Source organism: Gracilinanus agilis, chromosome 3, assembly GCF_016433145.1.
Source record: "Gracilinanus agilis isolate LMUSP501 chromosome 3, AgileGrace, whole genome shotgun sequence".
In the NCBI taxonomy this organism is placed as follows: Eukaryota; Metazoa; Chordata; class Mammalia; order Didelphimorphia; family Didelphidae; genus Gracilinanus; species Gracilinanus agilis.
Genome location: NC_058132.1, coordinates 471372465 through 471396535, shown reverse-complemented (window position 1 = coordinate 471396535; position 24071 = coordinate 471372465).

Below are 24071 nucleotides of genomic sequence, written 5' to 3'. Positions count from 1 at the left end.
AGCTGGAGAGAGAGAGAGAGAGAGAGAGAGAGAGAGAGAGAGAGAGAGAGAGAGAGAGAGAGAGAGAGAGAGAGAGAAAGAAGGAGGGGGAGGGAAAGAGAGAAAGAATTGCAAGTTTGGGGACATCTTAAAGGATTACAAAAGCTTTCAATTAAGTGGTGCCGATGAAAGAAAATTAGAGATTTTATGGTTTAGAGGTGAGAAGGGATAGAATGGATTGTGCAAAGGCATGGACACAGGAAATAGAATGGCATTTATAAATAATAGCTAGAGACTAACCGACGAGGACCAAGAAGAGTGTGGGGAAAGGAATAATGCTTAATAATCCTAGAATGGTATGTCAGAGACAAACTAAAAGTTTTAAATACAAACCAGAGGAGATAATACTTTATCCTAAGGGTATTGGGGAGCCACCAGAGCTTTTTGAGCAGAACAGTTACCTAGTATAATTTAAATTCAGTACTTGCATGTCTTAAAGCCTTATATAAATGCCAAATGCCATCAATATCAATGGCAGAAGGAAAACTTGGACTGAAGTCAGGAATAAAACTTATTTTTGAGAACAGCATGATTTCTAAAGAAAATATGTCAGTTGCCTAAAAGTAGCACCATTTTATTTTTGTAATAAAATTAAAATTCCTGGTGGGAAAGGAAGCAAAAGCATATAAGCCAGCTTAATTTCCTGGTCCACAGCCACAGCAGCAAGATCCGCAGCTCTTTAGATGGGGGAGAAGAATCACAATTATACCCATTTGAAAGGACTATATCCTGTGGCTGACTGACTCCCTTCTATCTTCATGCTATTCAGAAGTGACCCTGGAGTAGATCATCCTTGGTTTTGAATCTTCTAACATATCCATAACAAGTCTTTCACTATAATCATGCTTGGCTTCTTACTAGTTTTTCCCTTCTTTTCAAAGGTTACAGCCTAACCTTTATCACATAACTTGTACACACATTGCTTTTAAAAGTTGATGTAGGGTAGGAGGCAACTGGGTGGTTCAGTGGATTAAGAACCAGGCCTCGAGATGGGAACTCCTAGGTTCAAATGTGGCCTCAGACACTTCCTAGCTGTGTGACCCTGGGCAAGTCACTTAACCCCCATTGCATTGCCCTTATCACCTTGGAACTGATACAGAGTATTGATTCCAAGATAGAAGGTGAGGGTTTAAAAAAATGGTGTTGTTGGGGACATTTCTGCTTATGGGATAGAAGGAATAATTTCTACTTTCCTGCTATTCATTATGGGAGAAGATAATTGGAAAAATTAATTATAACTTTAATTAAGGTGAACACTTTGAAGGGAAAAAAGTTCATTAAATTATTCTGGAGGCAATCATTACAAGTTTTACTATTAATTCTCTCTCTTTTTCTTTTTGGTTAAATCTCTCAAGGCAGGTTTTTGGAAAGGAGATTTTTTTAATGGACATTTGGAGATGCCTTTCTAATATTCTTCTGTCCTAGAATTCCAGCATTCCTGCCCACAAGATTTATTTATACCCTTATTAATTCATGAATTACTTATAGTCTATATGACCTTAACTCAGGTAGAAAAAAATGTAGAAACATATATCAGGTTAAATTCTAAAGCTCATATGTTACTATATGTAATAGCATGGAAATTAAAATGTTCTTTTCCTTATCTGCTTTGAAATATCAAAGCTTAATAAATGATTCTCTACTTCAACTATTTTACAATCAACTTTTAAATCTGTCCTTGCCAGTCATCATTGCTCCTATGAGGTGTTTGGTTGTTGGCCTTCACAGACATTTTTTCCCCATTTGTAATATCAATGGTTTTACTGTGAAACATTATGAAATCAAACTTTACTGCTCCATGATTGAAGTGACCTTAGGAATAATATCTGTATAAAGTATCCAACTCAGCTTAAGCTACAAAACTGACCAACCTTGAAATTCCATGGCTATCCCCTGTACTAGTAATAACTATTATGGGCTCCCTTTTGGAACAACTTACTCCCTTTTACCTTAAAGATGATTACAATGTAGGTTACATGAGGAATGGGAGACTCCTGGGCAATATTTCTTGTGGGATTCACATACAGTATTCAAAATGTATCATTCTGGATGACTCTTCTAAGCAAAGTAAGAGTCTAAAATTAGATATACTATAGGAAAACTTTACAGATTTTTTAAAAAACAGAATTTAACATATATATATATATATATATATAAATTAACACAAAAGTGAAGCTTAATAGTTAGTGAAAAGTACATTTATAATCTTAGAAATACGATAGCAAAAAGACTTTGTCAATTACAGACATGTTAAAAATTGTTCATATCTTGAAGAAGTTATCTGATGGCAATTCTAATTCTTGGTGGAATATGATTAGAAAAACTCAATTATAATAAACATAAAAAATTTCAAAAACCAGATGGTAACCAAAGTATATAAATATATGAAATAAAATGCATTTATAAAAAAAAAGAAGAAACACACAGTATTATCATCTCTTTGAAAGTAAGACATGGAAAATAAGGATAAGTCTCATTTTCACTGTTCTGATTTCTAGGTCATGTCTTCACAAATAAAACCCTTTAATTTCTTCTGTTCTCATTTACTGTAGACATCATATTAAATGTTGTTCTGGTTTAATTAGATGTCCAACTAACTTAGAAGTCTAATAGCTCCACTAAACTCAGAATAAAGTGATTACTGACTGGTGAGTTTGGAAAAGGAAATGATTTTAAATTTTTTTTAGTTTATTTAATTAATTAATTTAGATATTTCTCCATAGTTACATGAATGAAATGATTCTAAATTAAATGAAAACCCAGAATAAGATATCTTGTCCATACTGACCTGTTCTTACAGCTTACTATTGTTCAGTCATTCAGTTGTATCTATCTATTACTCTTTTTGACTCCATTTGGTGTTTTCCTGGCAAAAATGCTGAAATGGTTTGCCATTTCCTTCTCAGATTATTTTACAGATCAGTGATTGAGGCAAACATGGTTAAATGATTTGTCCAGTGTCACATAGCTATTAAGAGTCTGAAGCTAGATTTGAATTCAGGCCTCCCTTATTTCAGGGCTGCATTCTATCCATTGAGCCATCTAACTGCCCTAATGCTTATTAATACTTTATTTTCAGCACAAAAGACCAGAATAAACCTAAAGTTCAATTAAAACTTGGCATAATGATTAATACTTCAATGTCTTTTGAAACTAGTTTAATATTTTAGATGTCAAAGTTTTCCAGGTAGATATTAAAATTTTAACATAGCTAAGACAATTAATGGAAAGTTTTCAAAGCTACACTAACTAGTCTCATAAATCTGATTTGATTGGCTTCATTTTCATTAAAAAATTATCTTAAGTTGAAATTAAGTGGAAATCACAATAACATTTTTTTCTGTATGTATGAGAAAACTTGTCCATGGGGTTGGACTGAGCAAAATTGATATCACACGGAAGGAAGTTGTAGAGCTCTTCATTGCAGCAGCATCACCCTTGCCATAAATCACTGGAGAATAGTCTTTGAAATGTTTCTGTTTTCAGGAAAACTTAGGAATTGTTAAGAAAACTCTTATTGCACTGAAAAGAGCTGTTGAGAAGTAGAATAGAGATATTAAAACTTTAAATATTAGCAGAATGCTCCCACTTCTGTTCCTTATGAGGGACTTTACAATCCATAATTATGTATGTGTGTATTTATATATATCCAGATATAGATTTAAATATACACACATATATACAATTGTTTGTGATTGAGTACATATAAATGATGGTGCATATGTATGTGTATATAACATATATATGTGATTTTCTATACATACACGAATGTATGTAAATGTATACGCATGTGTGTGTTTTTGTATGTGTGTGTAAAGGAGAGGTTGTTAACTGCTAACACTGTGTCAAGCTGAGAACCAAATGATTCCATTTTCTACAATTCCTGTTATACTTGGGTCAATAACCTTTAGGTAAAATGTGAGATCATCTTCTTATCTTCAGTTACTTATCTCCTTCACATTCTTTCCTTCTTGGAATTCAAATTAAGATCCTCTCTTAATTATCTTCTTATTTAACCTATGCTTGTCAGTTCTTCTAATTATTTTATCTTTTTCCAAAACTCAAGCATAAAGTTTCATTCTGTGACAATTTTTTTTCTCTCTATTCAATCTAATTCTGACATTCTTTGTGGGATTTAGTCATTTTCAATTATTTTCCCTCACTATTCCCTCTAAAACTCATGTCCTAATTTTTCCAAGATTTCACTTTGAAGTGCTTTGAGATATGTTGATATAGATTTTATAAGCAAATAAATTATATCTTTGTATGCAAAAATCCTGTACAACATGCTCATGTTTATATTACAAATGTCCTTGACTTAAAGTCTTCCTTATATTTTCTTTCCCATAGATAAGAAATGGCTAAAGTTCTGAACTGAACACAATATAATACCTTTATATAGAGTGCCCTGGAAAACTCTACTAAATTTCCCAATATAAGAAATGTGATATTTTGATATTACAGAAATTTTATATGGTGACAAAAGTAAATTCATGTCAGTTTTTGTTTTGTCAATAATCCATACAAAACAAAGTGTTAAAAAAATGCTAGGAACAAATATCTTCTGAGCAACATTGAATTTATTGTGAATATCCAAGTCACATAATCAGTGGTCTGCAGACATCCCCAGGATTATCCAAGACCCTGAACTTATCAACTGATTGGTATTTATACTTTATGAAACAGAGTTAGATTACAAAAATCCCCCTCAATAAGGTAGGGTAAGTCAACTATATCTCTTTTTTCTTTTAACATAATGCAGCTTAAATTTTTTAGCTTGAAGATCAAGCAGTTGTAATTACCATTGAAGAGGGCCCAGCACTTGAATTTTCTCTTTCAAAAAAGCCAGGTTTTGTTGAATCTCTTTTCAATGGGCAGATAACATAGCCAGTGTTCCATATATGGTAATATAAAGACAGTCAAGGTTATTTTATAGTTATTTGAGATTTTAAATCAACAATTTCAGGATTTTTTGGACACATTGCAAGATGCTGAAGGCATGTACAAACACCTTTGACAAGGTAGTCCAGTGGATTTTTAAAAAATGACTCACATTTTAATTGTTGATTCTCATACAGTTTTCAATCAATTAATATCTCATGAAATTATAGGCAGAAATATGAAGCTATAAAGAGAAATTTAACCCGAATATTAGTTGATTGAAGCTACTTAAATTATCCTTTACAAGAGTAATGTTATAGTTGTTGTGAATTATTTGACCACATATTTATTTGTTTTCCAATATAACAAAAATATACTCTATATGAATGAGTTTGCAGGTGGGGGTAGGAGGGAAGGGAAAGATTGAACTGCTATGGGGAGATTTTCAGCCATACAGTAGAGATGATATTTACACTTGGTTAAATTGAGTTTCTCCCTCTCATTTAAGCTGGGAATTTTGGGGTGAGTTCTTCCAACTTCTGTCCATGCTGATTGACACCCAACCTCTGTTATGGCTGGACTATGCTAAGCCACATTTCTGCCACTGCTACATGTATTGTATCATTGGTTTCTGATCTGCCCCTGCTCAGGCTGGATTGAGCCTAGCTGTGCTTTTCTCCCTACTGCATGTGCCATACTGCAGCTAAGTTGCACTCCAGTTCAGTCTATATTCTTTCTGTCTACTCCAGAGAGAAGGATCCTCCATGCTATATTTCCATACTGTTTTAGACCAGAACACTGCTTAATCCTGTGATCTGTTGGTACTGCTGTTCCAGGATTTGTTTTGAGGCTGTGTGTGTATGTGTGTGTGTTTGTCTAGAGGATAATTAGTGAACTCTTAGCATTTCTTACTCCACCATTTTAGACTGCCCAAACTGTTCAGTGATTACAGACAAGAAGTGGGAAAAAAATGAGATTCAATGAGGAAAGAAAATTTTATGAAACTAAACTTATTAGTTTTAAGGGATAGCTTCTGATGAAGGGAAGAATAAATGCTAAGGACTTCAGAAAGCTTTATGTATATGTGTTTTTCCAGTATTATGCAGTGTTGTGATTTTGAATTTAATTCTGATCCCAATAATAAGTAATACATTTGGAAAGTAAGTCCACAAAACCATGACAACACAAAGAAAGGAATTTTCTTCCTTCCATAAATATAGAAATAGTTATTGCTCAAATGATATGGGTATAGATATTACCGTTTTCACAAAATTAAAAAATCTGAAATTAAAGTATCATAATTAATATTTAAAATATAATTTTATGGTTGTCTTTTATTTGTACAATCTCTTCAATCTCTTGGTTTGGGTCTAAGAATAAAGATTTTGTTTTGTCTGACTACAGGCTCAGAAAGGGAAAGGGAACTTTTTAGCTGGACTTCTTTATCTTTCACTCATAGCATTGTTTGTATGTTTTGTTTTGTTTTGTTTTGTTTTGCTATTACTCAGTGATGAAGGTTGGTGATAATATTAGAAATTCAAGAAAATTAGTCATAGAAATTAAAGAGCAATAGTTCATAAGAAAATATTAAGGAATCATTTTGTGTAAATAAATTTATATATACATGAATACATACCTATATATAACCATGACTAATAATATGAATATAAATTTCTCAATATATACACATAATAAATATGATCTTATTCTCATATATATGTATATATACTTTCATAAATGGTTTTATGCTGATTAAACAAATAGTGAACCAACTAAATATAGAAGTCCTATGAGAGGGGAAAATGGGAATCATTATGGTTGGACTAGATATTTAAGGTTTGGTCGCCAGAAATCAATTAACTCGATTTTGAAATAAAAGGGACCCAAGTCAGGATGGCTTTTATGGTGGTTTATTTACACTTAGGAAGGTTGAAGGTAGGGGCAATGAAAGAGAGAAACTTTGGCCCAGATCAGAGGCCTGGAACAGGGAGGTTTCAGAGGCCCCAGCAGAGAGGATGTGGAGGTTAATTAAACAAGGCTTCTAGCCACAAGGCTTCCTCTAAGAAGAGAGGCCTCCTTGAGCCTCGAGCCTCCAGAAACGCCAAGGGAAGAGAAAGAGAGTCAGCCTAATTTACCCACATGTCAATTCAAAGGGAAGCAGTCTGAGGTCTCGCCAGAGCTCCTTCAACACCAAGTTCAAAGTGCCAAAAGCCCTCCACAGGAAGTTACCATCATATTTAAAAGATAGCAGCTTTCATCACTTCCTGAATCCACTTCCAGTTTCACATGGACAAATGGCAGCCTCAATACTGTTTTGGACTGTCCATGGGGCAATCACTTGTTTTTGACTTGTAACTTACTATCACATGTGGGTCACAGACCTCCCCCTCCCCACTTAATTCTAAGTTGGGTGGGGTGACATTATATCTGGTGGCTAAAGTTTAAAGAATGAATGAGGGTAAGCTAATTCCATTTACATAGTATGCAAGAAATACTGATTGCTGATGTGCTTAAAAGTGAATATATCATAGTATTTTAAGTACCTACTCACAAATACAAGAAATGTCTTATAAGATTTTAGCGACTTGTTTGGAATAGTTTGGCTTAACAGAATACCAAAGGATATATTTAACAAAAAGCATTTGAGAAGTGATGTTCTTATTTTTTTTAATCACATGCTAATGCATAAACAAAATTTGATCTTTTTTTGCCCCAGATGGAAAAAAAAACTCATTTTTTTTACAATCACATACAAATGCACATAAATATACAGCAAGGGAGAGAGAAAAACAGAAAAGGGAAGACAACACAATCAATATTTAAATATATATATGTATATATATGTATATATACATATATATCTTCTAAATAGAGAAATCTATTTGTTTAAATCTATCATTTATCTATAGATCATCTCATCATTCCTGATAAGCTAACCTTAGAAGGGATGTTCATCAATCAGAGAGTGGCTGAACAAGTTTTGCTATATTTCTGTAATGGGATACTTTGTTCCATAAGAAATAACAAAGGGCTCTCCCAGGAGAGTGGAGTCCCTGATAGTCATGACAGGAGGAGGTGTCCTTTCTTCTTGCAATCACAGTGGCAGAATTGTCACCCAGCTATGGTTGGAATTCACGAGCTGGGATCTGAGTGTGGGGATCCAGAATTACATCAAACCCTAGACTATAAAAACTGTAATAACTAAATAGAGCCCCCCCCAAAAAAACAGATACACACACTCACAAATCCTAAAACCTAAGATAATACACCCTAGCATTGTGGAACCTTGGGAGGCCAGTAAAAAGTAAATAATTGACTATTGGCCTGGCCACTATAATATTAAAATTTTAAAAATGGGCAACCAATGGAGAAAGAACCCAACTATAGATAGCTACTATAAGGACAGAGAAGTCCTCAGTTCAAATTCAGAGGTCAATGAAGTAAAAAACACCTACTTCAAAAACAACAACAACAACAACATAGAAACACAATAAAGGAACACAATCTCAAAAAGAGCTATCAGAAGAGTTTTACAAAGATCTCACAAAGCAAATGGGGGAGGTTAAGAAAAAACTATTTTTTTAAAAAACAGTGCAAGAAAATCAAGAATATTATGAAAGAAATCTCACCTAAATGGAAAAAAAAGATTCAAAAACTCACAGAAAACAATCCATGTAGAACCTAAAAACTGGACAAAGGGAAGCTAATAATTTCCTAAGACAAAAGAAATATTAAAGCAAAAGCAAAAGTATAAAAAATAGAGAATGTGAAACATCTTGTTGAAGAAACAATGTACCTCAAAAATATATCAATTAGAGACAATATAAAAATAGTTGACCTCTGAAGAAAGTTACAGTAAAAAAAAAGTGTTGAGATACTATACTGCCAGAAATCATCAAAGAAAAGTGTCCAGAAATTCTAGAATCAGAGGGTAAAATAGAAAATGAAAAAACCTATTGATCACCACTTGAAGAGACTCAAAGATAAAAATGCATGGGAATATTATTGGTGAGTTCCATAATTCCCAGTTCAAGGAAATAATAATACAAGCAACAAGAGGGGGAAAAAAGACTAATACTGTGGAGCTACAATCATGAAAACACAAGATTTAGCAGCTCCAACATTAAAATAATTTAGGACATGCATGAAACACAACCTGGATATTTTGGAAAGGCATGTTTGGATGGAAAACTTGAAGTTGAGTTTGATGCAATGTAATAAGCCAAAATGCTAGTGGAGTAGATGTGGAGGAGTGGTTATCTCTAATGGAGGAGGAATGAGTAGAAGAAAATTAATTGCCATGGAGAATGGAGGAGAGTATGGAGGGCTAGTAAAACTAGAACCATACTCTCATCAAATCTGGGATAAAGAGAGAACATGCATAATTAGGAGGGTAAAAATCTTTTTACTGAACAGAAAAAAGGGAAGGTTAGTAGAGAGGATAAGGGGGAACAGAGATAGGACAAGGGAGGGATCAAGCAAAGGAAATCCCCTTAAGGAACTGAGGGACTAAGACAAGGGAGAGTAGATTAAGAGAAAGGAGGGTTAGGGGATAAGAAAAGAGAGGGATTCCTGAGAAGGGAGTACATATCAATGGGTGAGGGAATAAGGGTGGGATTTTTAGGATAAATTAAGGGAGAAACTTTTAAAATCAAATCCATGACAAGAAATACATGGGCATGGTAAGGAGGATAATGTAGGGACTTTTGGAAAGGGTAATAGAATAGGAACTAAAAGGTAAGGGGTAAAAGACAAGGGAGGGACCCACAGTAAAATAAGCCAATTTCAAACCAGGAGAGCAAAGGGAGGCAATAAGGATAGATTTCCAAGAAGGGTTATGAATTGGAGAGACAAATAGAAGAAATTAGACATATGAGGAAGGATACAGAAAAAATAAAGTGTAGGAGAAAGGGTGAGGCAAAGTAAAATGGAGGGAAATACATAAGGAAAATAAAATAATTATGACATTGAATGTGAATGGGATGACTTCATCCATAAAATGAAAATGGATAGAAAATAGATCAAAACCCCAAACCAGACAATACGTTGCTTAGAAGAACACACTTAAAAAAAGTAAGACACATACAGAGTAAAAATAAAGGGCTAGAGTAGAATATAATATGGTTCAGCTAATAAAAGAAAGCTGGATTAGCAATTATGATCTCTGTCAAAGTTAAAGTTAAAAAGGAAATAATCAAAAGAGAAAAAAAATGGAAACTATATTATGTTGAAAGGTACCATAGATAATGAAGCATCTATTTTAAATAAATATGCACCAAACATTATAACAAAGATGTTTTTAAAAGAAAAATTAAGTAAGTCACGGATGGAAATAGATAACTAAAAAAAACTAGAAAAGGACTTTAATCTTCCCTTTTCAGAACTAGACAAATCTAGTTAAATAATTATATAGAGTCAGGTTACATAGTTAGGTTTTGGGGATCTAGATAGACAGGTCAGGGTCTTAAGGAGCATCAAGTCACAGAACATGAGGGGTGAACCCTTAGAGTTAGGGAACCTCTATTCCTTTAATCCGCCCCTTCATAATATCTTGTTTTCAAATAAATCCCTGTCCTGTGTTTTACAACCTTGTCTGGAGATTAAAAAGCACGCTGGTCCAGTGAGGGAAGCTCTCAGGCTTTCCTAGCTAAAGGATGTTGGGGAATCCAACCAGCTTCAGCATCTCAATATTATCAGCACCATCCTTTTTTAGGATAATTATTTCAATGTTCAATGCTATTGCAATTAAATTACCAAAAAAATTTACTGAGTTAGAAAAATAATAAAACAATGATTTGTAAGAAGAGATCAATAATATCAAAGGAATTAATGAAAAAAATATTAAAGAAGGATATCTAGCAGTACCAGATTTTAAATTGTATTATGAAGTAATACTGTCAAAACTATATGGCATTGGCTAAGAAATAGAAAGGTAGATCAATGGAACAACATACATACAACAAAACAGGAGTAAAGATTATAGTAAACTTGTATTTGACAAAATCATAGTTAAAGTTTATTTTGGAATTTTGGAATCACTGTTTGGTAAAAACTCCTGAGAGAACTGGAAACTAGTTGGCAGCAGCTAGGTATAAACCAATATCTTACACCATTCACTAAGATAAAGTCAAAATGGATACATGATCTACACATAAAATGAAAAAAAAACATAAGTAAATTAGAAAAGGGAACATATTACTTAACAGATTTATGGATAGGAGATAAATTTATGAATTAACAAGAGACAGAGAACATTGTTAAATGCAAAATGGACAATTTTGGTTAGCATATCAATTTGAAAAGTTCTTGTAAAAAATATTACCAAGATCTTGAGGAAAGCAGAAAATTGGGTGAAATTTTTATACACAGCCTCTAAAGTAGGGGTCTCATATCTAAAATATATGAAGAACATTGTCAAATTAATAAGAATAAAAGTCATCCCCCAAATTTGATAAGTGGGCAAAAAGTATGAATGGATAATTTTTGGATAAAATATCAAAGCCATATGTAAGTATATGAAAAATGCTCTAAATCACTACTGATTACAGAAATGCAAACAAAAACAATTCTGAGATACTATCTCATATCCATCAAAATGGCTAAAATTATAAAAGAGGAAAATGTCAAATTTTGGAGGGAATGTAGAAAAACAGAGACACTCATGCATAATTGGTGAAGCTATGAAACTGATCCAACCATTTTGGAGAGCAATTTGGAATTGCAGTGAAAGAGTTATAAAATTGTTTATACTCTTAGACCCAGCACAAAACCATTGCTGGTTCTGTTTCCCAAGGTGATTAAGGAAAGAGCAAAAGAACCTATATGTTCTAAAGTATTTATAGCAGCTCTCTTTGTGTTTGCAAACAATTAGAACCTAAGGGGATGCCTATCAGTTGGGGAATGACTGAACAAATTGTGGTATGTGATTATGATCAAATAATATTATGCCTCAAGAAACGACAAATAGACTCCTTTAAAAAAACTTGGAAAGAACTACACAACAACATAATGAAGAGTGAAATGAATAGAACCAGAACATTTTACAGTCACAGAATTAAACCTGGAAGAATAAACTATGAATGCTACCTCGAGAAAGTGAACAGAAAGGTGAAATAACTGGGGAGAGTGTGGAGGAACTGGGACACTAGTAGATGGAATTTATTATTTAATAAGTGAATAAAATGAGTTAAATGTATATCATTTGTGATTTTATTTCTGTACTATCTTTTTCATAACATATGGAATTCCATAAATATTATGGAAATATTTATTTGGTTTGGTTTTATAAAATTTGGAATAAGATGTTTTAATTAAATTAATTTTTAAAATTAAAAAGAAAGGTAAAAAATGACAATGATACCATCACACATACACAAAAACCCTGGAAAGACTTATATGAATTGACACAAAGTGAAGTACATGGAGAGTATCTATACACAGTAACAACAATAATATGCAATGATCATCTGTGGATGACTTAATTATTAACAATAAGCAAAGATCCAGGACAACTTCAAAGGTCTCATGATGAAAAAAGATATCCACTTTCACAGAAGGAATAGATGAAGTCTGAATGCAGATTGCAACATACTAATCCTCACTTTAATTTAATTTAATTTAATTCATCCTCCAGGAATTTTTCTCTAGAGTAAGCAATATGAGTTTTGTGTCATAATATTACGAACATAGAAATATGCATTATTTGATGATATATGTACAAACACAACTATATTATATTATCTGTCTTCTTAGTTAAGGGGTAGGAGTAGGAAAGAGGGAGAAATTATGGATTGCAAAATGTCAGAAAATGCATATTAAAAATTCTATCTACATGTAATCTGGAATATAAAAATAAAAAATAAGAATAAAAAATCCAACCCTAGAACCTCAACATATTAGGGCATTTCTCTTCTCTTAAAATACAGGGCAGAGCTGAACTCCTTTTCTGATTGTTTCAGAAAAAGGAAAAATAACCTTGATTTCACATGTGCCTGATAACTTAAGCATCATTCCTTCAGCTGATTGTCTTGAAAACTTGAAAATAAATAAAAACTATTACTTCAGATGATTGCTTTAGACAGCTAAAGGCATTTGAAATTTATTTTCTAGTTTTGCTATACATAACTCCTCTCCAGTAATTACATAGTTTTCATACAAATTTAAGTTTGAATTCGGGTGAATGGCAGGCAGGAATTCTTGAATAGGTTAGAATGATTGGTTGGCACAGCACAGAAGATTATGGACAGTCAGTCAAGATTGTGTCACATGTGATGTTCATTGCCAGAATCATTCCACCTGTTTGTATGCTGGATGGTGTCAATGATGAATAGTGGAATATATTTTCCAAACAAATGCACAGAGCCACTAGGGTCTAGGTTCACATAGAGTTTTCAGAAAAAATGGAGCTGGTAGGGCAATTATGACATTATTCTTGTGAATGGGTGACATGGTTTAAGGGAATATGGACCAGTAAAATATAATTTCTAAAAAACTAACTGGAGGACCTACTAAGAATGAGAAAGTTTTGATTATCAATATATCATATTATCAAGCTTCCTAGAGAGTTTTTGGAGTCTGTTCTAATTAGAGCAGTATGCAATTTAAGGACATATGAATGTGGGGAAATAGAATCTTCTGACTATTCAATGTTTCAGCCTTATTAGAATTCTGCATTACCAAACAAAGTGGAATAAGGTATAAATATGTGTTTGATGAGTGCATTATAAATTATTCCATTTCAAATGGACCCTAACTAGAGCAATGAAATCTTCAACTTATTCCCCATCTTACTCATCACAAAAGCTATTGCTAACTTCTCTGTCCTTTAGCTTCTAAGAACTCCATTTCAACCCCTACAAGTGAAGACCTTGCCTTTTACTTATGGAGGCCATTTGCCATGAGCTCTCTTTTCTCCTTTTCAAAACTTCATAAATTAATCTTTCACTTTATCCTCTTTACAAATACTCTTGATTGGAGATAGGTAGGCGACTTAGTGGATTGAGTGTCAGGTCCAGAGATAGGAGGTTCTCGGTTCAAATCTGACCTCAGATACTTCCTTGCTGTATGACCCTGGGCAAGTCACTTATCCCATATTACCTAGTCCCTACTATTGTTCTGCCTTGTAATTAATACAAAGTATCCCTTCTAAGATGGAAGGTAAGGTTTTAAAAAAAATACTCTTGATTCCATTCCTTTTGTCTTTCTCATTATATTATTTCTCCAATTATTTCAATCATCCTTTTTCTCTCTCTTTGTCTTTCTCTTTCTCTCTCTCTCTCTCTCTTCCCCCTCTCTTTTTCTATCTCATACATACAAAAATACAAGTCACATATACATACATCACATACATACACACAACATACTATACACATACCATACATATAAATATATAAATATACATATATGTATTAACATAAATTACTATTGACATAGTAATAGAAAAATTTATGCAAACTATTTAAAACCCAGTGCTGTGTATCATATATTATATCTGGACAATTATATTAATGACCTCATATAATTCATTTGTTTTCTTCTCCTTTATTTTGTTTCTAATATAGGTAATTAGTAAAGCTGTGTTCTTCAAGTTGCCATAAATTTTCTTTTTTATTTAAATAGGAAAAATGTTTTCCAATCTATATTTATTTATTATGCTTAATAAATCCCTTATGTCAACATACTAGTAAGATATATATATATATATATTTATTACGATTTAAAAAAATCTGGACTCACACCCACAGCTTCGAAAGTTTCATCCAAAAAAATTTCTTTTTGATCAGTAAATCCTATATTGGCTTCATTGGTTTTGATAACCTGTCACTCTGGACACTGGTCATTCTAATGTGTTTCAAAATTTCTTAGTCAAAAAGGTAATACACCTAGAACAATTGGTTCTAGTTTCCCATGCTGTTCAAGATATGAGTCAAACAGAAAAGAGAGTCAAAATATTGTGTTACTAACATCTTTACATCACAAAATAATGGGAACCTAACCATATTAGTCTTAGGCAGTAAACCTAGAGTAAGAGTGTTACAGTGAATATCTGCAAGTGGGAAAGTGTTCAAAATCATGATATTGCATTTAGCCAAGGAATGACACCTTTAAGAATCTTTAGTTAGATTAGTAAGAGTTGTTATAAAACAAATATGTAGAGAGTACAGAAATTGATTATGATGGAGTCGAATAGGATTTCATGAGAAATACACAGGGGACAAAATGAGAACATAAGTTATTATATAATAACATTTAAAGGTTAAAGGGACATTAGAGACAATTTAGTCTAATACTCGATGGGAGAACTTTTTGATTATCCTAGGCAAACACTTACAAAGCTCTTTGTGGAACAGTTTAGTTGGAACTATTTGAGAGTACACTCTCTGACAAGATTTTTAAGAATGTATGGTCATCCTCCATGTCATGATAAGGAATTATTGTGGCTGTATTGAATATCAGAAAACTTTTCCACTCTAAAATCACAGTATAGTAGGGTCTTAATATTCCCTGACTTAGTATCTACTGATTCAATTAACTTCAGGGGAAAAAATGATTTTAACTGAGGTGGAGTTGCCCAACGTCAGAAATCTAATTTTCCCTTCCAGAGATATCTAAGTCCAGTGGCAAGGCAAAAATCAGGATGACTAGTGATGGACCAGGATTCAGGGGTTGATTGCATCTTTGAAGTCCTACCAAGCTATAAGTGCTCTAAAGTACTTGCTTTAGCTGTCTTAATGGCCATTGCAATAAATCATTCTCCTCTGCCAATTCTGACACAGGAAGTCTTAACATGTTTGGGGTAGAAACCTCCCTAACCAACAGATGGGTCATTGGCCTATCTGTTACCCTCAAGGCCTTCTGCCAGGATGGTTTACCAGGCTTTGGCCATTGAACATGCTTGATCTTCTTAAAGTCACAAGTGAGAATTGGGTGCCAGGTAGACACCAAAGATAGATGAGCAGCCCTGAAAAGGACTTAGTAAGCCCTCACACCAGAAGTGGTAGTTTTCCTTGAACACCCATATTGCCTGAGAGATATAATCTGTGTGATAATGTTCAATGTCCTGTATTTCTGTATTTAAAGTTGGCAATATCTTATTCTATGTTTTATTTGCCAATTAAATTTTATTATACATATGTACAAACAAGAAAATCGTGTTATAAATGGGGTCATCAGGTGTTTGCTTATATTCACAATGTCAGCCATACAAGATAGATCTTGGAATATATCCCCTGTATATATGGGGGGTCCTACTGCATCATGCTGAGTCATAGTCATTGTACTGGTTTTCCCCATGACTGTTAAGTGATCTCTCCTTGTTTCTGACTCATAGAATTATTTACTTTCTTCAAAAGAGGGCTCAAGTACCATCTTCTGCATCAGTGGTATTAATCAAAAATAGAAACAGAAGCCATTTGACTGTACATAAGAATCTATGAGGACTGTGTATTACTTATGTGCCAAGAAAACTCTAGCTTCTTCTCTTCTCACCCTTTTCCAAGGGAGACTTTCTTCCTATCAGGAAGAGAATCAGGAAGTTAATGTTGATGGCTGCTCTCTGCTCTTCTCAAAGAGAATGGTACTAGACTACAATTATATCTATTTACTCACTTAAATACTGTTCATCTAGGGGTTGTGATTGAGGACACTCTAACTTGTGATCACTATGTCATTATTGGGGGAGGGAAGCGGAATTTTATATCTAATGCTTGATCCATTTCCCATCAATTATCAGTACTACAATGAATACAAATAGCACTGAGTCAAGAAACTTTTTGATTATTGAACCAAAGCAATAATAAGTCAGCTGCAATTCTTATCCAGTCTTCACTGGGTTTCTCCAAACTCAAGTTGCTTTTTCTGCTTCCAACTTCCAGATTCAAGAAGGAAGATGGAAGAGATCAAGCCTATTCCATGTTGCTGAAGGAAAACATCTTGGGAAGTTATGAAGAGTCAGCAATATTCATTATGCTTATGAGTCCAGCATGTTACACCAGAGACTTACAGGAATTTCTCCTTAGGTGAGATCTGGAACATTCTCTCTTGGTTGAGCTACATAAGCTTGTTCCCAATAGTAGTGCATCATTCCCTGATGTATACTTTCTCTGATTTCTGGTTTTTTTGCTGCTGCTTTTGATAAATAAAATTTCCTGGCCACCTTCTACACTCAGAATTATTGTGAATTGCATATTAAACACACAACCACTGCATGTTTGACACATGTTTTTTACATGAAGCCTTTTATGATCCTAACTTCTAGTGCCCTTCTTCCCAAATTATCTAGTTTTTAACTATTTTGCATATGTTTGCATTCATTCTCCTTATATATTTCTGTATCAGCTTACTTTTGTAATTATCATCTAATTGGAATGCATGCTTCTTGAGAACAGGGATTGTTTCATTCTTTTTATTTGTATTGCCAAAACCAAGTTCAGTGCCTGGCAGAGTAAATTAATAATAAATGTGTATTAATTGTTTGTCTGAGCAAAGTAATGATACCTCTTCCTTCAGTGCATTTTACATTCATTTTATTTATTTTTTTACATGTAGGTACAACTTTTAATAATTATTTTCTGATATTTTGTGATTCATATTCTTTCCTTTCCTCTCACTAGCAAAAAGATCATCAGCAAACAGAAACATCTTAAGGATATCATTTTCTTCAGGGACTCAGTCTGACTCATATTCAGTGTCAGATTTCTTCCATGAAAATATCAAGCAAAAGATCCTATTTTATATCTCAGCTGTCTTAATTTCTTTTTTAAAGTATATATTGATATTTTATTTATTTTTTAATTACATATTTTCTAAATGCAATTTTTAATAATCATTTTCTGACATTTTGTAATCCATGCTTTCTCCCTCTATCCTAACATTTTCCTCTCCAAGATATAGCAGGGGGTATGATACAAATTATTCATGTGCTATGATACAATATGTATTTCCATGTTCATCATGTTGTTTATACTAGGAAAAACAATTTGTGAAGGAAATGAAGGGAAAACATATTACCTACAATCTACATTCATATTCCTTCAGTTCCTTCTATGGTGGTGGATAGCCTTTTTCATTATGAGTCTCTTGGAATTGTCTTAGATCTTTGAATTGCTGGCAATAATTAAGTTATTCAAAGTTGATCATTACACATATTATGAACAATGTTCTCTTGGTTCTGTTCATTTCATCATGTATCACTTCATGTAAGCCTTCTAGATTTTTTGGTGATTGTCTTGTTCATCATTTCTTATATTACAATAGCATTAGATTTTGTCATATTGGCCAGTCTGATAGGTATGACATGACACTTCAGACTTACTTTAATTTGTGTTTCTCTAATTTGCGTTTCTCTAATTGAGGGGTCGGCAACGTATGGCTCTTGAGCCATATCTGGCTTTTTAGAGGGCCAGATACGGCTCTTTCTGCAGGAACCATAAAGTCAAATTTTTTTTAGGCGCTGTTACAGAAGCACACACTTACAGGAGCGTACACTGTGAGCACTGCATGGCTCTCACGAGATTACATTTTAAAAAATGTGGCTTTTATGACTCTCAAGGCCAAAAAGGTTGCCGAATGCTGCTCTAATTAATAGTGATTTGGAATATTTTTGATATGACCAAAGATTGTTTTAATTTCTTCATCTGAGAACTTCCTGTTCACATCCTTTGACCAATTATCATTGGGGAAACCTGTTCTTAATTTTCAATACTACATCAAAGTTATTTATATTTTTGCACATTTCCAACTAGCCTATAGGAATGTGACATATAGATGGGAGAAATGTTGTTAAGGAAAATATTTTTAAGTTGATATAATCCTACGAAATTTTTAAATACTCAAAAATGATGATCATATTAGCATTCTCTATTCTCTGAATCATTTGTTCAATTAACATGGCAAATGTGGGGCTTGTGGAATATTGCTTTTTTCTTTTAAAAAGCTGCTTATTCTTTATTAAAACCATTATTAAAATATTATTTATCAGAATATCTATTGTTTTAAAAAATCAAATATAGTAATGAGAGAACAGGCTTTGATTAGTATTTTTCCATATTCATGAATTTTGCTATTTTTTGGAAGAGGGAATAATAATTATGTCTAAGATATATTATTTTTTTTTTTTTTTTGTACATCTTGATATTCTTCCTTCTTTTAGATTCTGGGGGTGGGGTGGGAAATGATTCCATCATACTCTCAAAATTGTCTTATCTCCTGCAAGTACCTCCTCTTCTGTGTATTCAGGCTAATTGAGTTGTGTTTACTATCTTTATTTTCTTTGATGCTAGTTACTCATCCTTCTGCAACACCAAACACGATTGTGACATCTGCAATGTGAAAGTGAAAAAAAAAAGTACTGTAATATTTGACTTTTTTCATTTTTCATTGGTTTTTATTCTTTTAGTTTCATTTTTAAATGCCCTTGGGATGACTTTGCTTAGTTAGGTCTCTTGCCAAGCTTCCTTTAAAAAGGTTTTCCCCTTCACTGCTTCTCGCTGTTTTATGAGGCAATACAGCTCATAATCTTCCACTATCCTTCTCCTTTAGATTTTACAAACAAGTTTATATTCTAAACCAGTGCTGCCCTTGACTGCCATATCTCTCTACTTGACAAGGATATCAACTATTTTTTGGTAAGACAGAACATAAGTTATTTTGTTCTCTTCATTAGGACCTTTGATTTATATTGGTAAAATTTCGGTATGAAATTGTGATAATCAGTATCAATGACGTTTCTGCCATCCAGTGCCCATTTTTTGCCATCAATAACTTTTTATATTTGCCCAGATTGGAAATGTATCACTTTTCCTATAGGTATCTATGTTTGAATATGTACATTTGTCTATATACATGTGTATGTATACAAATATGCATATATATTTTCATCCTTTAAATGTCGTATTAATTTATATTTTTGACCTAATGGGTCCCTTTTCTTATAGGACAGAGGTGATTTGGAATGATTACAAATTAAAATGAGTAACTGCTTATCTTTTTATATAAAATTATTTTTAAGTGTTATTTATTTCTTAAAATATCTAGAACCTCCTAATCCTTTTTTGGAAGTCATACATTTCCTAATCTATAGACATGGGTCTCCTCAAGAATCAAGTGCATGTGACATCTGTTAATTCTAATGTTTGATCCATTGTTCCAATATATTTTCATAATTTTCCACTATTTTTCTATTTGAAATCACTGAGGATTAAATTATATTTTGACATACTTTGGAAGGACTTAATATGACCTTCATAGAATTTCTCTATCTCCTCATCTTCTATGTAGACATTTGAAGAATGTCAAGATTGATAGCATTTAGTATGTCTATTCTTAAGTCATAGGACAGGGATCCTGCATTTAGAGTATAAAAGCCAAGTTAATGTTTGTAGATCATCTAGAAAATGTAATACTTAGCAACTTTTCTATCCTAGTCACTGCAGAAGCATAAAAATCTATAAAAAACTTAAGCCCATTTAAATGTTTTTTTCTCTTCTCAGTTTGCCCTGACCAAAGAATTCATTGTGAACTGGTCAAATAAATGGTGATGAGCCTCTAGATACTTACCTCAGAAATCATGGTCTATTGCTAGCTCCATACTCAAAACTTTAGGGTCTATGAGGTATTCAGGAAGGACTGGCACCTCTACAGAAAGGACTTGACAAGCCCTTTTCAGGGTTACTCATCTATCTTTGGTGCCCATTTGCCAACCAACATTCACCTGGGGCTCTAGAAGATATGGCATGTGCAGGAACAACACCATGGTAAAACTTCATCCATAGAAGGGTTAAATCAGCCAAAAGGCTTTATGATATAGAGAGATGTGTACCCAGGCATATGCAGACTTCTTCTGGCATAATGAGAAGATAAGAACAATTTGTTTTAATAGCCATGAAAATGGTGAAAGCAAGTGTTGTGAAGATCTAAGAACTTGGTAAAACATCAAAGATAACAAGATCATTCACAGCGTCCTGGATATCACCCTGACTTTTGTCTTGTGACTGTACTTTAATGTCTCTGGAAGAATGAAGCTGATGATTTTGCACAACTAAAATCTAATTCATGGGAAGGGAAAACATCAGTTATCATGATAGATGCCATTGGTCTTCTTGAGGACCAAAAAACAAACAACAGTATAACAAATTCTATATTTCCAATATGGTAGATCTATCTTGCCAGACTGATCTTGTGAATCACTGGTCTCCTTCATGTTACCATGAAGAATGAGTGACACTTCATGGTTTGTTCTGCACACAAAATGACTTTTAAATGTTACATTGTGATATATTTATTGTTCCACTGTATTCCAAAACTCCACAGTACCTACAAGTAGAAAAATATTTTATATACTTATTTTAGGAAAAATAAAATATTTTATAGCCCTAAAACCATGCCCTTCCCACAGGATTAAAAGACTAATGACTATAGTTTAAGTTATTGGAGAAAAATAATTAAGCACCCTTTGGTTTTGTTCTTTACATGAAACACAAGTGCTATTGGTGGAAGAAAATAGTATGTAGTTTAAGTTGCTTTTGCATGAAACATTAAAGTATGTGACTTTTTATCAAAAAATATCAAAATATTTTTTGCCCAGTAAAAGGATAGTGGAATCTCCCTTTACCAGTATTCAGAAGTTAACACCTCACAAAATCCTTTTTTATTTTTTAATCAAAGGGTAGATAGAGGATATTCTGAAGGACAGGTCAACTTTTCAGTGAGAATTGAAAATCTGTGTTGCAAATTGAAGTGGTGTCTAGTGATACTGTAAAATCTGATGCTCTTTTTCCTGTCACAAGCTATTATTCGAAAGAATCTGATTGTAAAGCAACAGCAGCACAGTGTCTATTATACAGTTAGACAAATCTCTTCTCCATCTCTGCCAAGTCAGACTCAATCTGCTCTCACCTGACAGCTTTGTAAATGAGAAAGGCTCAAGATGGGGGAGGGGAGAAGATAAAGAGAGCAATTACTCACTGAAGTGAAACACCAGGGCATTTAGACTGCCCCTATCTTTTAGGATGACTATTTTTCTTCAGGAGCCCATGGATGTCATAATTATAAAGACTAATTCACATAATTAATTTTATTTTGGTCTACCTAATAATCTTTTAATATGCTGTAAAGAATAATAAAATTGGCAGGGAGATGCTAAATCAAATCTAAGTTCATTCACTTAGCACCGCTGTCTACTAGATAAGGCTGCGGTAAAGAAATCATCTGCTGGTATGACTATTGGTCTTATTTTGGTCATTTCACCTTGTACCAGGTAAAGTTCAGGTCATATGAGAAAGAAAAGGATGAATGCATGAAAACGTGTAAAATAAGTGACTTGAAAAAATAAATTATGTCCTGTTCACACATATTGAGGACTGGAAATCAGGTCAAGAACTGCAATGCACACTTTGCAAATCCCTCTGAGAACAGTGTAAAAGGTTGTGATAATATTTTGAGGTACAGGGAAAAAGATTTTGGTGATTAATGAGAAGATATTCTAAATATGATATGGCAGAAACTGACATAACAATATTAAAAACTAGGAAGTTATTGTTGTTAGCAAGACATGGATTGAATCAGTTTCTGAATATTAGCTGGGTTGCTATCAGCATAAATGATTCTCTTCTCTCCTGACTCAAGGAAATCTGCATCATTTTCCCAGCTGGAAATTTTCTAATTTGATAAATTCCCAGATTCTGACCTAAAGGTAAGAACAAGCATAATATAATGACCTTGTAAAAAAGGTTATGCTTGCTTCATAGATTATATTATTGTTAGAAGTCATCGACTTTACTGGATAAGAGAGGCATGATTTGACACTTAGTATCACAATCTGTGCAATAGCAAGATGCATTGTAGTGAAATTTAATTATGCTTTTTCTTGGTGTAATTGCAAAATTAGTCCAGTTAATTAGAAGGGAAAATAACCAAGACTGTTCCTCTGCCCAGAACAATATATTTCTGAAAGTAATATTTTTCAGGCAGTTTAATTCAAATTGGTGTGGTCTTTAATGATGTTTTTATGCTTCTGTATTCATAACTCCTTTTGTCCATATAATAAGCAGATATTTGAGAGCTAATCCCCATCCCCAATTCCTTTAATTGTACCTTATCTCTAGGACTACAATACTTCACTACATACAGAGGAACATAAAACAAGGGCTCTTCTACACAGGGTTATCAAATCCAAGACAATAGTTTAAGACATTTCTAGGGTCACTGACCTACAATATTAAAAAAGAGAAAGCATGCACAGGCTTAATTTTGAATGGACTTGCTATATACTACAAAGGTACAGTCCGGCATTCTTGTTCCAAGGAAATTGTAGTATACAAAACCTGAGGAGTATGGTTCTTTAAATATAATTTTTGTTTACAGATTTGTGATCAAATGATAAAAAAAAACTCAACTAATGTAAATTCCTTCCCAGAAAAATGATTGATTTAATTTGAAGATTGATAAGAACTAATTTAAATCTATATGCATTTTATTAAAATATCAAATAATTCAGAATAAAACTTTGTATAAATATCTGCTATTTTCTAGTTTTAGGAAAGGAAATATTTTTGTTCATTTTATAACCCAAAATTTAGTCAGTCTCTTCAAATCAGCAGAATCATAAGATAACAAAATCTATAGCTGAAAGGAAACAAAGTTTATATAATACATCTTTCTCCTTATACAAATTAAGAAACTGAAGGCCGCGTGAAATAACTTGCCGAGGTTTACGCAGGCAATAGAAATCAGGGCTGGAATAGAAGTAGTTTCTTTAAGATGTGCTGTATGTAACTATTTGGATCACTATAAAAACTCATAAGGAGCTAAAATACATGGGAGCAATGTTTGACTATTTTTAAGCAGAAATTTGAGGAACACCTGCAAATTATAGCTCCAACCTGTGTAAATATCTTGAGAACTGTTCTTTCAACCAGCTAAAATGACTGGAGTTTCCTTTTGTAATTAAATTACTTAAGCAGCTACCTCTCAACAGGGTATTTAGCAACAGGACCCCAGAAAGGGATTTCAAAAACAATTGATTTTCCTTCCTCTTTAGTAATCCCTGAAACCTTTCACAAATGACTTATAGGGGCAGCATGTTACTTTTAACCCCACTCAATAAATATTTGACAGGGAAATTTAGGAAAAGATCATAGGATCTAATCATAGGG